The sequence below is a fragment of the Schistocerca nitens genome, chromosome 7, assembly GCF_023898315.1.
Source record: "Schistocerca nitens isolate TAMUIC-IGC-003100 chromosome 7, iqSchNite1.1, whole genome shotgun sequence".
Classification (NCBI taxonomy): Eukaryota; Metazoa; Arthropoda; class Insecta; order Orthoptera; family Acrididae; genus Schistocerca; species Schistocerca nitens.
The window spans coordinates 551,700,895-551,717,693 of record NC_064620.1 but is presented as its reverse complement, the minus strand read 5'-3'; positions in this window follow the sequence as shown (position 1 = coordinate 551,717,693).

The window sequence follows — 16,799 nt, the reverse complement described above, 5'->3', positions numbered from 1 at the left end:
CCACACATACAGTTTCTTTTTACATCATAGTTATCTACGAAATAACAATTTTAATATGACAAATAGTAATATAATAACTTTACCAGAATTAAAAATGATTTGATTATACGTAGAGACAGTGTGAATAAATAGTAGTAACAACGAATTAAGTTGATACTACCAGTATTATTACTAAACTGCTGCTGCTGATGCTGTTCCCACTATAATAACAATAATAGTCGCAGTGGCAGACACAACAAAGTAGCTACAGGAGTAAAAAACTTAAGTTTTTTTATACAGCGAGATCTGAGGGAGGAAAATTTGAGTACGCTGCGTCAGCTCAAGATGACTGGGGAATGAGGAAGATCTGGTTGGAAAGAAAGATGTAATTGGGTAACGAGTGCGTACAGAGACAAAAATAGACACTATACTTGCTTCAGTACATACGTCGTTAATTGTCTTTTGAAACTGGAGATGTTATTAAGTTCTCTGATATGATAAGGACCTCGCGAAAATGGAATGAATTCGATTGCGGCAAACACCATATAAAAATTTCGTAGAGATGTGCACGAGGAACGCGTGGACTTAGGCTCACGTATAACGCTAAACGCTACATGTTCAAGCCATGCAGTTCCTTACCTTATCGGCAGGCCCGCTGGATCTGAAATGAGGTGCTCTCACTCCAGCTGGGTGATAAGCTCGGAGCGTGCGGATGCGGCTATCCGGTTTCTCTGCTTCGTCCAAAATCTGTGGAAACTTACCGCGAGGGCGAGGTTGCTGTTCCTGTCGCAGTCTGCGGGAACTAAGGTGGCTTTGCTTTTACTATCGCTGAGTGGTTTCCCCTCCCCCCATGAACCATGGACCTAGCCGTTGGGGGTGGGGTGGGGGGGGGGGAGGAGGCTTGCGTGCCTAGCGACACAGTTAGCCGTACCGTAGGTGCAACCACAATGGAGGGGTATCTGTTGAGAGGCCAGACAAACGTGTGGTTCCTGAAGAGGGGCAGCAGCCTTTTCAGTAGTTGCACGGGCAACAGTCTGGATGATTGACTGATCTGGCCTTGTAACACTAACCTAAACGGCCTTGCTGTGCTGGTACTGCGAACGGCAGAAAGCAAGGGGAAACTACAGCCATAATTTTTCCTGAGGGCATGCAGCTTAACTGTCTGGTTAAATGATGATGGCGTCCTCTTGGGTAAAATATTCCGGAGGTAAAATAGTTCCCCATTCGGATCTCCCGCCGGGGACTATTCAAGAGGACGTTCTTATCGGGAGAAAGAAAACTGGCATTCTACGGATCGGAGCGTGGAATGTCTGATCCCTTAATCGGGCAGGTAGATTAGAAAATTTAAAAAGGGAAATGAATAGGTTAAAGTTAGATAAAGTGGGAATTAGTGAAGTTCGGTGGCAGGAGGAACAAGACTTTTGGTCAGGTGAATACAGGGTTATAAATACAAAATCAAATAGGGGTATTGCAGGAGTCGGTTTAATAATGAATTTAAAAAAAATAGGAGAGCGGGTAAGCTACTATAAACAGCATAGTGAACGCATTATTGTGGCCAAGATAGACACGAAGCCCACGCCTACTACAGTAGTACAAGTTTATATGCCAACTAGCTCTGCAGATGATGAAGTAATTGAAGAAATGTATGATGAAATAAAAGAAATTATTCAGATAGTGAACGGCGACGAAAGTCTAATAGTCATGGGTGACTGCAATTCGGTAGTAGGAAAAGGGAGAGAAGGAAACGTAGTAGGTGAATATGGATTGGGGCTAAGAAATGAAAGAGGAAGCCGCCTGATAGAATTTTGTACAGTGCACAACTTAATCATAGCTAACACTTGGTTCAAGAATCATAAAAGAAGGTTGTATACATGGAAGAAGCCTGGAGATACTGACAGGTTTCAGATAGATTACATAATGGTAAGACAGAGATTTAGGAACCAGGTTTTAAATTGTAAGACATTTCCAGGGGCAGATGTGGACTCTGATCACAATCTATTGGTTATGAACTGTAGATTAAAACTAAAGAAACTGAAAAAAGGTGGAAATTTAAGAAGATGGGACCTGGATAAACTGAAAGAACCAGAGGTTGTACAGAGTTTCAGGGAGAGCACAAGGGAACAATTGACAGGAATGGGGGAAAGAAATACAGTAGAAGAAGAATGGGTAGCTTTGAGAGATGAAGTAGTGAAGGCAACAGAGGACCTAGTAGGTAAAAAGAAGAGGGCTAGTAGAAATCCTTGGGTAACAGAAGAAATATTAAATTTAACTGGTGAAAGGAGAAAATATAGAAATGCAGTAAATGAAGCAGGCAAAAAGGAATACAAATGTCTCAAAAATGAGATCGATAGAAAGTGTAAAATAGCTAAGCAGGGATGGCTAGAGGACAAATGTAAGGTTGTAGAGGCACATATCACTAGGGGTAAGAAAGATACTGCCTACAGGAAAATTAAAGAGACCTTTGGAGAAAAGAGAACAATTTGTATGAATATCAAGAGCTCAGATGGAAGCCCAGTTATAAGCAAAGAAGGGAAAGCAGAAAGGTGAAGGAGTATATAGAGGGTCTATACAAGAGCGATGTACTTTAGGACAATATTATGGAAATGGAAGAGGATGTAAATGAAGATGAAATGGGAGATATGATACTGCGTGAAGAGTTTGACAGAGTACTGAAAGACATAAGTCGAAACAAGACCCCGGGAGTAGACAACATTCCATTAGAACTACTGATGGCCTTGGGAGAGCTAGCCCTGACAAAACTCTACCATCTGGTGAGCAAGATGTATGAGACAGGCGAAATACCCTCAGACTTTAAGAAGAATATAGTAATACCAATGCCAAAGAAAGCGTGTGTTGAAAGATGTGAAAATTACCGAACTATCAGTTTAATAAGCCACGGCTGCAAAATACTAACGCTAATTCTTTACAGACGAATGGAAAAATTGGTAGAAGCCGACCTCGGGGAAGATCGGTTTGGATTCCGTAGAATTGTTTGAATACGTGAGGCAATACTGACCCTACGACTTATCTTCGAAGATAGATTAAGGAAAGGCAAACTACGTTTCTAGCATTTGTAGACTTAGAGAAGGCTTTCAACAATGTAGATTGGAATACTCTCTTTCAAATTCTGAAGGTGGCAGGGGTAAAATATAGAGAGCGAAAGGCTATTTACAATTTGTACAGAAACCAGATGGCAGTTATAAGAGTCTAGGGGCATGAAAGGGAAGCAGTGGTGGGGAAGGGAGTGAGACAGGTTTGTAGCCGATCCCCGATGTTATTCAACCTGTATATTGAGCAAGGAAACAAAAGAAAAATTTGGTGTAGGTATTAAAATCCACGTAGAAGAAATAAAAACTTTAAGGTCGCCGATGATATTGTAATTCTGTCAGAGACAGCAAAGGACCTGGAAGAGCAGATGACCGGAATGGACAGTATATTTAAAGGAAGATACAAGATGAACATCAACAAAAGGAAAACGAGGATAATGGAATGTAGTCGAATTAAGTCGGGTGACGCTAAGAGAATTAGGTTAGGAAATGAGACATTTAAAGTAGTAGATGAGTTTTGCTATTTGGGGAGCAAAATAACTGATGATGGTCGAAGTAGGAGGATATAAAATGTAGATTGGCAATGGCAAGGAAAGCGTTTCTGAAGAAGGGAAATTTGTTAATATCGAGTCGTTTCTGTCGTTTCTGAAATTATTTGTATGGAGGTTGGCCATGTATGGAATTGAAACATGGACGATAAATAGTTTGGACAAGAAGAGAATAGAAGCTTTCGAAATGTGGTGCTACAGAAGAATGCTGAAGATTAGATGGATAGATCACATAACTAATGAGGAGGTATTGAGCAGAATTGGGGAGAAGAGAAATTTGTGGCACAACTTGACTAGAAGAAGGGATCGGTTGGTAGGACATCTTCTGAGGCCTGGAGGGATCTTCAGTTTAGTGTTGGAGGGCAGTGTGGAGGTAAAAATCGTAGTGGGAGACCAAGAGATGAATACACTAAGCAGATTCAGAAGGATGTAGGTTGCAGTAGGTACTGGAAGATGAAGAAGCTTGCACAAGATAGAGTAGCATGGAGAGCTGCATCAAACCAGTCTTTGGACTGAAGACCACAACAACAAGAACAATTGGTTTCTGCTCTCTGTGTGGTGGCGGATGCCAAGTACAAGCGTTCGGCTGCTGTATGAGTTCTATTAAATCAACCTGTTGTTATTTTCGCTGCCTGTATGACTCCACAACGATCGAGAAGTTGGTGCTCCGTTCTCACCACCCTGTCTACCATCCTGTAATGTCATCGCGACCTGCTGTGAGCTCTATAACATTCTCATCCTGGCCCCATACTCCTGTTTTAATTTGAAAAACAAACAAAGAAGTTAAACGTTTTATGTAATAAAACGTTTTATGTAATAAAATCTTCATGAAATTCGCCTTCCTCTTCTTCTTCTCATCATGTATTTGACCTTAGTGAGCTGTTACGACTTCATGGGATTTATTTCCATCGTTTCTTTGGTCAGTCCCAAATTTCTTCTTCTCATTGGCTTGTATCTTATTGGTGCTTTTGGTAGTCTTCTTTCGCTCATACGATCTAGATGGTCTATCTGTTTTTTATGTTGTGTTTTATCGCTTAGGTTGTATATTTGCAACTCTTGCCCAATCTTCTCACTCTAAATAGCTCTTGTTTAGAACATCGTTTTACAGACGTTAGAAATTTCATTTCCGGTGTTTGTACGCGACTTATACACCCATACGATAGTTTGCAAGAGGGGGTCATACGGGGTGTGGGCAGGAAAGAGGGGAGGGGGGGGGGAGAGTTGAAGTATTTTTGATATTTTGGAAGACGAATGGTGACATGTAAGTAGCCATAAAAAACTTCCAATTCCAATCCTGTTAAAAACGTGCATAATACAGTCTTTTAAATCATTTTCTTGAAATAAAAGCTCTTGATTACACTATCTTTTCCCATATATCCATGAATCATTTCCATAAAGCGGCATAGGGACATTATAGAGCCTCAGCTGGGCGTACTTCCAGGTTTGCTTTTTAGTGTTCCTTCTCTTGTCCCCCAAATCATTTGGAACTTATTTAACATACATATATTTCTCTGTTGTCATCAAAAGATACGTTGTATCCAAAGTAGCGAAAGTTAGAGATTTGTTCAATTACTTCATTATTGATCATTATTTTAGCTCTTGTGGGGTTTCTTCCTATAAAGCGATCACTTTTGATTTCCTTACGGAAAATTGTGTATTATATTGAGTTGAGCAGTGCTGTAACTCATGTAATGCTCTTTGCAGTCAATCTTCCACTTTATCAATATGCAGCAGGTCGTCAACAAATAGCAGTTTCTTAATAAATTCACTATGTCCTTCGATAATACCTAGAGTTAGAAGTGTATTTTGCCACATTTGAGTGGTGCTGTGTATTCGCATATCTTTGTCTAAATCTTTAACTTAAAATTAATACTTACTGTTCTCTTCCTTTCTGCAGAAATATCTGTGTTCAAATACAGGCTCTTTATTGCTCTGTAAGGTGTCAGGCAAATCCAACACCTTCCATGAAAACCCTGACATCATAGCAAATCCGGCAGTATGTCACATAGCTGCGAATAAATCCTGACAATAAATTAACCAAAGTAATATGATCAACGAGTGAGCAAATGGAATACCACAGACTAACACACGAACGCCTAAATGCATGTCATACCTTCCCACCGTGAAACAGACGCAGTTCTGAGGGAAAAAACGAGAACAGAAGCCGAGAGCAGAGTCGTGTAGGCTAGGAGGCCCTACGATAAGGGACGGACACTCACGTCGCCAGCCGCCAGGACCACCCCCCAGCCCATGTTAAAAGATAGAGCTCTCCAGAAGAACAGTAGCGATCTTACGATAACACTAAAAGGACCACACCAGCTGAAAGTTTTAGCGTGAGACTATACGCGTCTCTGTTACGTTGCAAACGTTAAAAACATTGCCCCATCATGAAAAGTATAACGTTTCTCATAGGATAGACAGAATTTTTTTAGGCGGAGCTTAAGGTTAACATTGAGACCCTGATTGGTCAGTTGAAAACACAGCCAGATACCCTTTTTTTAAACCAACTTCGGTAAATTGTAGTAAGGAGAAGTTAGGAGAGAGCTGTTTCCAAGATGGTGAGGTGTGTGGAGCTGCGCCGCCCGCCGCCCGCCGCCCGCCGCCCCCTGACGCTGCCTAACCAACGACAAGGTAATTAACGCACGTGATGCCACATAAGGCTTCACTCAGAACTGCAGAAGTCTCATCTGTTACATCCCCTTTTTGCATAATACTAATGTCGATCGTCAATTAAAGCTCATGGTATTCACATTTGCAACTAGAAGTTAAAATCTGAAACGCGGTGATTTTTCTGTTATATAATTATTGAGAAGCCACATCAGCCACTGTAATTTACGACAAGTTAAATAAGTAATTAAAGATAACTGAGAGACTCTGTAGACCATTCTTCATAGTTTTCTCTTTTATGAAACTTATTTAAGATTATAGATGTGATATGGCATAGGCCATCCTTCGATCCATTGTAGAACTTGGAAACCCATTCAGGGAATATTCGTTCTCATTTTTGTTGAACGCAGTTGGTGTTTATCATCCTGTATTAAAATATTTCCTTTTATCAATAGTGCAATTTATAAACAATGTTTTGTGAGTAGAATAAAATTTCCAGTGGTAAACTTAACTGCTTTTTCGACGTTATTTTACCAGCTAACTAAAAATAGGAAAGCCTTGAACCCCTTCCACTAAATTTAGTTAGTATTAAGATTCTTTTACAGGGAGTGCAGTGGAGCTGACGCTGAAATCATTAAGTATTTGATTATATCATCGCTAGTCTCACTGAACTCTTCTGAACTCTAGATGTCATGTGGGGTCTGGCGTCTCCTTACCAGCAACAGGTCCCAGGTTCAAACTAGTCAATTCCCTAAAAAACATACTCAGAGCATCGTTGCGCGAAAGTGGTAGGGAGACAAGATGTAGAACAACCAGACACCACACAGAACGTTAGAGAATGGCGACCCTGCCAGGATGGTAAAATACCATGATTGAAGGTCGACCACATGCCCAACTACGTCAGAAAAATATCCTGTTAAAAAATTTTCGTAATAAATTTTTTTTTAAAGGCATAAATAGTTGAAAACAGTAGCTGCAGCGATAGATAGTAAGAAAGGATTGAATAGAAACTGAGACATTCTAGCAGAGACAGTAGCATAATTAAGTGATGAATTTTAAAGTGTTAGAATTAAGTTTTCTCTCCAATGAAAGCGCACAGGTAGCGGATATATGGGTTGACAAGTTGGTTCTGACCCAACAAGTAAGTGAATGTATTGTCAGTCTTGGGTATAATAAGTGTCAAGTCGTGTGAACAAAAAGTTTATGAAACGCGTGAGATCGTATGAGCGCATGTTGAGAAGTAGGGCGCGTGAATTGCTTTTAAAACAGAAAATAAGGGATTCGGAAAGATTAGCAATGGCAGATCGAGACATTGACCGAATTGAGGTAGAGACCCGGCATGAAAATGGACAGAGAATAGAGGACAGTACAACAGACGATGCAGTATCGCGAGAAATAGGACAGATAACGCACCATAACGAGGATAATGTACGTCAAGGCATAGAAAACGTAGGTCAGCATACGACAGAGGAGCAGGAAAGTAGAGAGACAGTCGATGAGGATTCTAACTTGCGTTGAATACGTGGAACCCATAGTACAAGTAATCATATCTCCCTCACCACAGAGTACAAGGAATTCGGGCAGAAACGTGTCACCACACAGTTCAATGCAATCGGTTGCAAACCAACACTTGGGCGAAAGTACAGTGTGTAGGACGTCGGAAGAAAACGCAATAGGACCCACAAATCTGGCAGAATTATTACAACAAATGACGGAAACCATGACAAGACAAAATAAATAAATTGCAAACCAAATTAAAATTCAGAATGCAGAAACAACGAAACAAATTGCAGAAACCACGAGACAAATGCGTCAAATTAAAGAACAAAACAAAAAAAATTCAGTTACACCTAAGTCATATTGAAGACGAGGCAAAAGAATCTCGAGAAGTGATAGGAAACTTAATAACAGGTCACAATCAATTGAGAACAGACATTGACAAGGTACAAGCGGACGTACAAACATTGCGTAGTGACATTCAGGACGAGATCAAAACATTACGTAACAACACCCAGGGAGAAGTCAAGAAACTAGAGAAACAGATAAACGTAATTACTAGACAAGCAGCAGGTACAGCGCGTGAAATTATTGAAAACAGTGTGTTACACAAACGTATCACAAAAGCAGCGCTGAAAAGATATGATAATCGCATAGTCAAAATAGAAGCGCAAACAAAGCAACAATTTCAGAAATTGCGTACAGAGTTGTTGCAAACTATTGAAGACCGTAGTGAACAAGATGGAACAAGCACTGGGTCTGCAACCACATCCGTATCTGTAACAGCACCGGAAAAACAAGCAATTAACGAAGATATTACGCATTTGCGATTCCAATCACAGGCTGAAAGTAACATACATGAAATCAGACAGCCTGCACAGCAACAAACACGTTTCGGAATTCTTGATGAACAAACGGCACCACAAACACATGCAGAACCACAAATGTATGTGTTTCAGGACAGTCTGGATCGTGCAATGAAGCGGCAAGGGTAGCCAGACAAGATACCGAACCAATACGTGACAATGGAAAGCCAGGTCGCGAAGAGTACAGTGCAATGCATTCAGCTACACGTTCACAACCGATGGAAGAAAAGTATTGCGTACCACTTCAACAATATTACGCAAGAGTAGGCGAAAGTTACAGTGGACAATATCCAATGGATCTACCACAACCGGACAGAACGACGGGAGAAATGATCAGAAACAAAAGTGGCGAAGAATCGCGAATTTCATATGGAACCATGACGAAGTACGACAACGATCATTTCCTCACAGTCAGAAAATTTCAACACTTTCGAGAAGGAAACTCATTACATCCACGAAAATTTATTGATCAATTCCGAGTAGGATTACCAGAACACTGGACGCTAGCACACCAATTAGACTTTACATGTGCACACATGTCAGGAACAGTCGCAGAAACCATGCAGAATGTTGTAGCGACATGCCGATCGTACGAAGATTTCAGAGAGAAGTTTCTCTCACGATATTGGTCCAGCGAAGCACAGAACAGAGTGAAGTACGAATTATTACAGAACCCATATTTTGAAAATCCAGGAGAGAAGAGCCCCGTGAAATTTTTCGAAGTAATGGCAAAGAAAAATCGATGCTTAGTTGTACCATACAGTGACGGAGAGCTGATTAAATTATGCGCGATGAAGTTACCATTGAAATATCAGCAATCATTAGTAGGTCGCGGAGGCAATGACGTCGAAGCATTTAAAGGAATTCTAAGGGAACTAGAGTTTATATTTTCGGAAGATGACGCAAGAAAATGACGAAGTTCACGTGAAAACGAAAGCAAAAAGCAGTTGAATCCACAAGACACAGTACGAAGAAACAATAATTACGAACCACGTGATAACTTCGCACCAAGAAACGACAACAGATTTCAACCAAAAAAAAAAAAAAAGGTTATGGGTTTAGAAGAGAATACGGCAACAACTATAATTCACCCAGGAACGGCAGCAACTATTACAGAGGGAACAATGACAACCAGAACGGGTATTGGAGAACCAATAGACCGACAAATTATCAACAAAGAAACCAATATTAACAAGCGGTGCAAGAAAAGAGGATACAGATAGAAGAGGTGAAGGTAAGACCACCAAATCCCGAAAAACGTTCGAATTGACAGCTAAGCGCCCATGCCAAAGAGAATGACGCACCGACCCAGGATAATTGCAGCACCTTGAACAGAGAAGTAAATACCTTATCACGAGAAGAGAAGAAGGAAGAAACAAAACCGCAGGGACCAGATGAAAACGAAGACAGGAAAATAACAATATCGTGTTGGGACGAAATTAATTCGGAGAATACTGACGAGGAAGATAAATAACCAGAGGCATGCACAACGAATGTAGGAGGAAAGGACGAAGTAATGAGTATTGCAGAGCTATTTCAGATGGAAACCAGGGAAAGCCAATTCAATGAGGATAATGCGCAGTCGACAGAAGTTGAAAATACGTTACTAGTGGGCACGCAACCCAACGTATATAATGAAGGAAGTTATGAAGCGATAAATAGAGCATTTAAATGCGATTATGTGGAAGTAGCGACGAAGAAGGAGAAGATAGACGAGGATGAGGAAAAATTAGAGGATGTTGAAGAAAGCGTAAATGAAGGAAGAAATAGAGAAGAGGAAATAAAAGAGAGAGAAGTAGCAGTCGAAGCTTATCCTACAGAAAGTTCGAATTCACAAGGGAAATTCCTGAAAAGACTCATGTATGATTCAGTGGAGGATTTGTTGATGCAAGAAGAAGAACAGAACCAACCCTTTCAAATTCAACCAATTGTGAAGGCCATGGTAAAGCATATCCCAGTCAGTATTGTAATTGATAGCGGAAGTGAACTGACCGCGATCTCAGAAAATTTATTCATGCAGTGTAATGCCAATGAGGAATTGCCAGTTCTGAAAACACGTAAGATTAAAGTAAGAGGTCCTATTAGAAACAATACTGCGGAAGTTACGAGACAAACAAGGTTAACTCTTTCGTGCCAAGGTCAAAAGATCGAAGCCAGCTTCGTGATTATACCTAAACTAACTGTAGATTTGATTATAGGTGCAGATTTTTTAAATGAGAGACGAGCGATAATAGATATGGGGAAAGGTAGCGTAACATTCGGGAATGTCACACTTCTCTTTGAGCAAAAGCTAAAATTAGAAGAAATACCAGTTATAAACAAACAATTAAGAATGATGCGAGATAAAGAGGATGAAGAATTAGAATGGTATGCACAAAAGGGGGAATCGCCTCAACTCATGTTAGAAGTCCACAAAGAAATCGACGAAAAATTGCAAGAAGTTCAAGGTATTTCAGAACACAGTAAAAGACAATTAGAGGGTATTTTAAGAGATAAAACAGAGGTATTTTTACCTAAGACTGGCAGTATTAAATACTTTCAGGACAAGTTTGAAGTAAAGCAGCACAAACCATTTAGAGTACCACCCTATACAATCCCATTAAGCTGTAGGAATAAAGTATTCCAGGAGATATCTAAAATGTTAGATGATGACGTTATTGAACCAACTACCTCCACATATAACAGCCCGCTCCATATTGTACAAAAACGAGATGGGAGCATCAGGTTAGTGCTTGGTTCCAGACAGATCAACACAATCATAATCACTGAGACAGATCGCCCAGAAAAATTAGAGGAATTGATACAAAACTTCCACGGTGCTAAGATATTTTCATCAATTGATTTACGGAGTAGTTTCTGGCAAATAGAATTGGCCCCAGAATGTAGAAAATTTACAGCATTTATCGTATTCGGTAGATGTAACCAATTTCAACGATTGCCATTTGGTTTAAACATATCATCAGCAGCGTTTATTAGGGGATTTAATACTATACTCAGTCCTGAAATTTTACAAAAAATTACTTGTTATGTTGATGATGTGATTATAGCAGAACCCTCTTGGGAACATCACAACGACGCATTAAATCAGTTTTTACAGATCATGAAAGAGCGTGGGGTCACAGTAAATATAACAAAATCTAAATTTGGAAGGCGAGAGGTCAAATTCCTAGGACACATAATTTCAGAGAAAGGGGCAATGCCCAACCCAGAAAAACTAACGGCAATCAAAGAATTCTGTACTCCATGTAATAAGAAAACTCTCGCAGCATTTCTAGGTATCACCGGATTCTAGAAAAAATTTATTTGGATCGACTCTCTCGCAACACCACGCCTATGTGCAGTGACTGGAAAAAAACACGCCATGGGTATGGGATCAACAAGCCAATGAAGAATTTTTAAAAGTGAAAAATGCACTAACAACAGTACCGATTTTAGCACATCCTGATCTAACACAAAATTTTTGTATGGCCACTGATAGCGTGAAAACAGGTTTAGGAGTTGTTTTATTCCAAGAATACGAACAGGCAGGGCTAAGATCATACAGAACAATTGCATTTGCCAGTCATGTACTCACAAAAAGCGAGAAAAACTATTCAGTCACGGAGCTGGAAGCATTGGCCATTGTATGGGGCTTCCAATGTTTTCGATACTTCCTATTCGGAAGAAAAACAAAAGTTTACACTGACCACAAAGCATTAGAATTTCTGTTATCCGCCAAACTAACTCATGGGAGGTTAGCCAGATGGATGTTAATACCACAAGAATTTGACTTCACTATTACACACATACCAGGCCCAGCGAATGTATTATCAGATGCTTTATCACGATGTCCACAGGGTGCATCCAATAACATAGGTTTGGAAGCAGCAGAAGACCAGTTTACAATACACTATATGAAACAAGTACCTTTCGAAAACTACATTACGACAGCATTGAAAAACATAGGCAAAGAACAGGACAAGGACCCCGAAATACTAGGAATCAAACACAAGTGGAGAAGTAAGGATTTTCCAGACATTCGCCAGCATTATCTCGTAAAAAACAATGTTTTATTTTTTTAGACGAAATGTTGCAACGAATGAATGGTTAATTTATATCCCAGATGAACTAATTAATAAGTACATATGGTATACACATTTAAGTAATGGCCACTTTGGACCAAAGAAATGCTTTTTAAAAATACAACAAACAAGCCATTTTCCTAATATGGAAAGACGAATTAGAACAGTATTAGTCAAATGCAAAAAATGTATGAGGGCTAAACATGTCACTTTCCAAAATACCTATGTTTCCAATAATCTCTAAAAAATTAAAACAAATAGCTGCAACAGATTTGATGGGGCCCCTCCCATGCACAAAAAATGGATATATTTTCATATTTGTCGTTTTGGAACTTACTTCTAAATATGTTACCTTGACACCATTAAAATGGGTAACAGGTCTTACTATAAGTAAAGCATTTAGACAAGATTTTCTCAGACAAGTAGGTCGAGTGGAACGAATAATTTCGGATAATGGCCCACAATACAAATCAGTGCAATGGCAGAACACGTTAAAACAACACAAAATAAAACCCATCTACATATACAAGTACAAACCTAGCGTAAATCCAGCAGAACGATCTACGAAGGACATAGGCACTTTATGCCGATTACATGCAGGCAAAAGACACAACACTTGGGATATATACGTTAAAGATTTTCAAGAAGTAATAAATGAAATGCCACATAGCACTACACTACTACCTCCAGTTACTGTACTTAAAAATATTGAACCCCCAAACGTAACCAGAGAAAATGTTATATTTCCTATTGTACCACATAGACAGCACAAACAAGTCATAGCAACAGCACTCTCCAACATCAGAAAGGCAGCCATTAAAAGAAAAGAAAGAGGAAATAGAACAGCAATTAAAAGAACATTCTCAGTAGGCCAGAAAGTATTTGTAAAAACACACCATCTCTCCAGCAAAACAGAAACACAAAATACATAAGTTTTATGCTGCATACAAAGGACCGGTCATAATTAGCCAAATTGCTCATGATAATGCTGTGGAACTAATGAACCCAAAAACAGGCGAAACTTTACGGCTTCACCATGTGAGCCATATCAAAAAATTTGAAGATTAATTTTATTACTGGTAAATAATTAGCACAATATTTCAAGTTTATGTTGCAGATAAGATCGTCAGAAGAAAGAAGAATGAAGAGAGAGGAAGGTGGGGAAAAGAAAGTAGTTCAAATGGCTCTGAGCACTATGGGACTTAACATCTGAGGTTATCAGTCCCCTAGAACTTAGAACTACTTAAACCTAACTAGCCTAAGGACATCACACACATCCATGCCTGAGGCAGGATTCGAACCTGCGACCATAGCAGTCGTGCGGTTCCAGACTGCAGTGCCTAGAACCGCTCAGCCACCTCAACCAGCAACAAAAACAAAAATAACACCAATAGTAGCATAGATTAAGGTGAAGGGATAAAGCGTAGATAGTCTAACAGCATGAGATACTAAAATGCTATACACCACGACACTACACAAAAATAAAAAAACGAATTTGAGGATTCTTGTAGAAGTTAAGACTCAAAATATCTTAGAATTGTAACATGGAAAGGGCGCCGAAATTTGTAAAGCTTTTTAAAAAGGTGTAAAACAATGTAGGTACTAGACATATGTTAGATGATTATAAGTAAAACTTTTTGTAAGAACCATTGTAAAAACCCCAGCAAGAAGCAAATGCAACGACCCACAAGTTGCAATGAGAGAAGTATCAAGAAAGAAAAGGACGTAATTAGCAACACACGATTCCTACAAGGCAGAATCGTCGAGAGAAGGGAAAGGACAGCGAAACCAACCAAGGGGTACTTGTATCCGAAGTCGGCAGTAAATCTACAGCTAAGGCGAACCCTGCTGGGACACAATACAACACGGAAGGCCAGAAAGGTCCCGGGACCCCATGACTCAGTGGAGCGAGCAAAAAACGGCCCGACGAGAAGACCACTTGGGCAAGCCACCACTGGCAAAAAATATGTGTAAAAGTCACACTACTGCTATTAAACAGCACACTGATGCACGAAACTGAAGAAAACTTCCACAAAGTAGAACTGACACGTCCAAACAATTTATCAAACTGTTACTAAGAGGAGAACTTCAAAGCAAGTAGTTATCAATAAATATTCCGATATCCTGCCCAGAGAAGAACCAAGAATCAAATAAGAAGGAGAGAAAAAGCAGGAAGAACAGAAGTTGAAGATTTGCAAGATTGAGACCAAGAAAGAAGATGGGTGAAGAATAGACGACATACCTTCCCAAATCCCTATCCTATTGTAAACTAGTCGTCTGTGAAGTATTACAACGAAAAACGACCGCTTTCAGCGACACATAACGATGACTTTCACGCATACAAAGCCAGTAAACCACAAAATTCTGCACTCACAGCTCCATTCCATTATGGGACCTCCACAACAGCAACACACAGTTGCAAAACCAACAAGGAATGACGAAAGAGGCTGTACATCAAATACTTGACCACATCCATCTCGTTCAAGTCCATCAACTTCGTGCAAAAACATTCATCAACCTCATGCATAAACATACATAGGATACTGAAAATGTGTGAAAGCATGTGATGTAGGAATTGTGCAGAAGACACGTGTGAAAAACTAAATAAGTAAAGCACACCAGACAGCTAATAAACTACAAAATAACATTCATTGACTATGGACTTAAGTAAAAAATAGACTATCGATAAAAATAAGTCATTAGTTCTGAAATGGACAGTATATAAAGAACAAAAGTAAGGCATTATAAACACTAAAACTATATGCCACTTATTTTCTCCTCATAAAAATAGAAGAATAACTATATTTTACTTATTTTCTCCTTATAAAAACAAAGGATAAAAAATTATCTTGTTGGGTGTTTTCCCTTTTTTTAAGATTTGTACCATTTGTTAGGATAATATCTCAATACTTGTGTATGTATATTTCCTTGTCAAGCAATTCTTGTAAATAATTCTTATTTGTTAGTGAAACAATGTTGAAATGAGTGTCTAGAAACAAAAACATTTTACTTGTACATGGTATTTAGAAAATGTGTTAGCAATAGATTTTACTTAATTGCTACATTTATAAAAAAAATATTTCTAAGAAAATCGATGTGAAAGACTCCTCACTTTCGATAACAAACTTCTTAAAAAACAAACTTCACACTTAAATAAAGAAAGAAAATAATTAAAAATTAATAATGATAATAGCATAAAAATATTCTTCTCTTGTCAATATAAACATATTTTGAGAATAATGTGGAAGAATATAAAAATATAAATTAGTAATACAAACTAGCATAGAACTAGAATAACGTGGCTGAACAGTAGGCAACAAAATTTAGATAAAGGAATAATTTTTGAGTGACTTAGACAACGATTCAATCATTGCCTAACTTCAGTGCAAAAATTAAGTTCTAGGGTGGTGATAAGTAAGGTGTCAGGCAAATCCAACACCTTCCATGAAAACCCTGACATCATAGTAAATCCGGCAGTATGTGACATAGCTGTGAATAAATCCTGGCATTAAATTAACCAAAGTAATATGGTCAACGAGTGAGCAAATGGAATACCATAGACTAACACAAGAATGCCTAAATGCATGTCATACCTTCCTACCGTGAAACAGACGCAGTTCCAAGGGAGGAAACGGGAACAGAAGCCGAGAGCAGAGTCGTGTAGGCTAGGAGGCCCTACGATAAGGGACGGACACCCACGTCGCCAGCCGACCGCAAAAACCACCCCCCAGCCCATGTTAAAAGATAAATCCCTCCAGAAGAACAGTAGCGATCTTACGATAACACTAAAAGGACCACACCAGCTGAAAGTTTTAGCGTGAGACTATACGCGTCTCTGTTACGTTGCAAACGTTAAAAACATTGCCCCACCATAAAAAGTATAACGTTTCCCATAGGATAGACAGAATTTTTGTAGGCAGAGCTTACGGTTAACATTGAGACCCTGATTGGTCAGTTGAAAACACAGCCAGATACCCTTTTTTTAAACCAACTTCGGTAAATTGTAGTAAGGAGAAGTTAGGAGAGAGTTGTTTCCGAGATGGTGAGGTGTGTGGAGCTGCGCCGCCCGCCGCCCGCCGCCCGACGCCCCCTGACGCTGCCTAACCAACGACAAGGTAATTAACGCACGTGATGTCGCATAAGGCTTCACTCAGAACTGCAGAAGTCTCATCTGTTACATCCCCTTTTTGCATA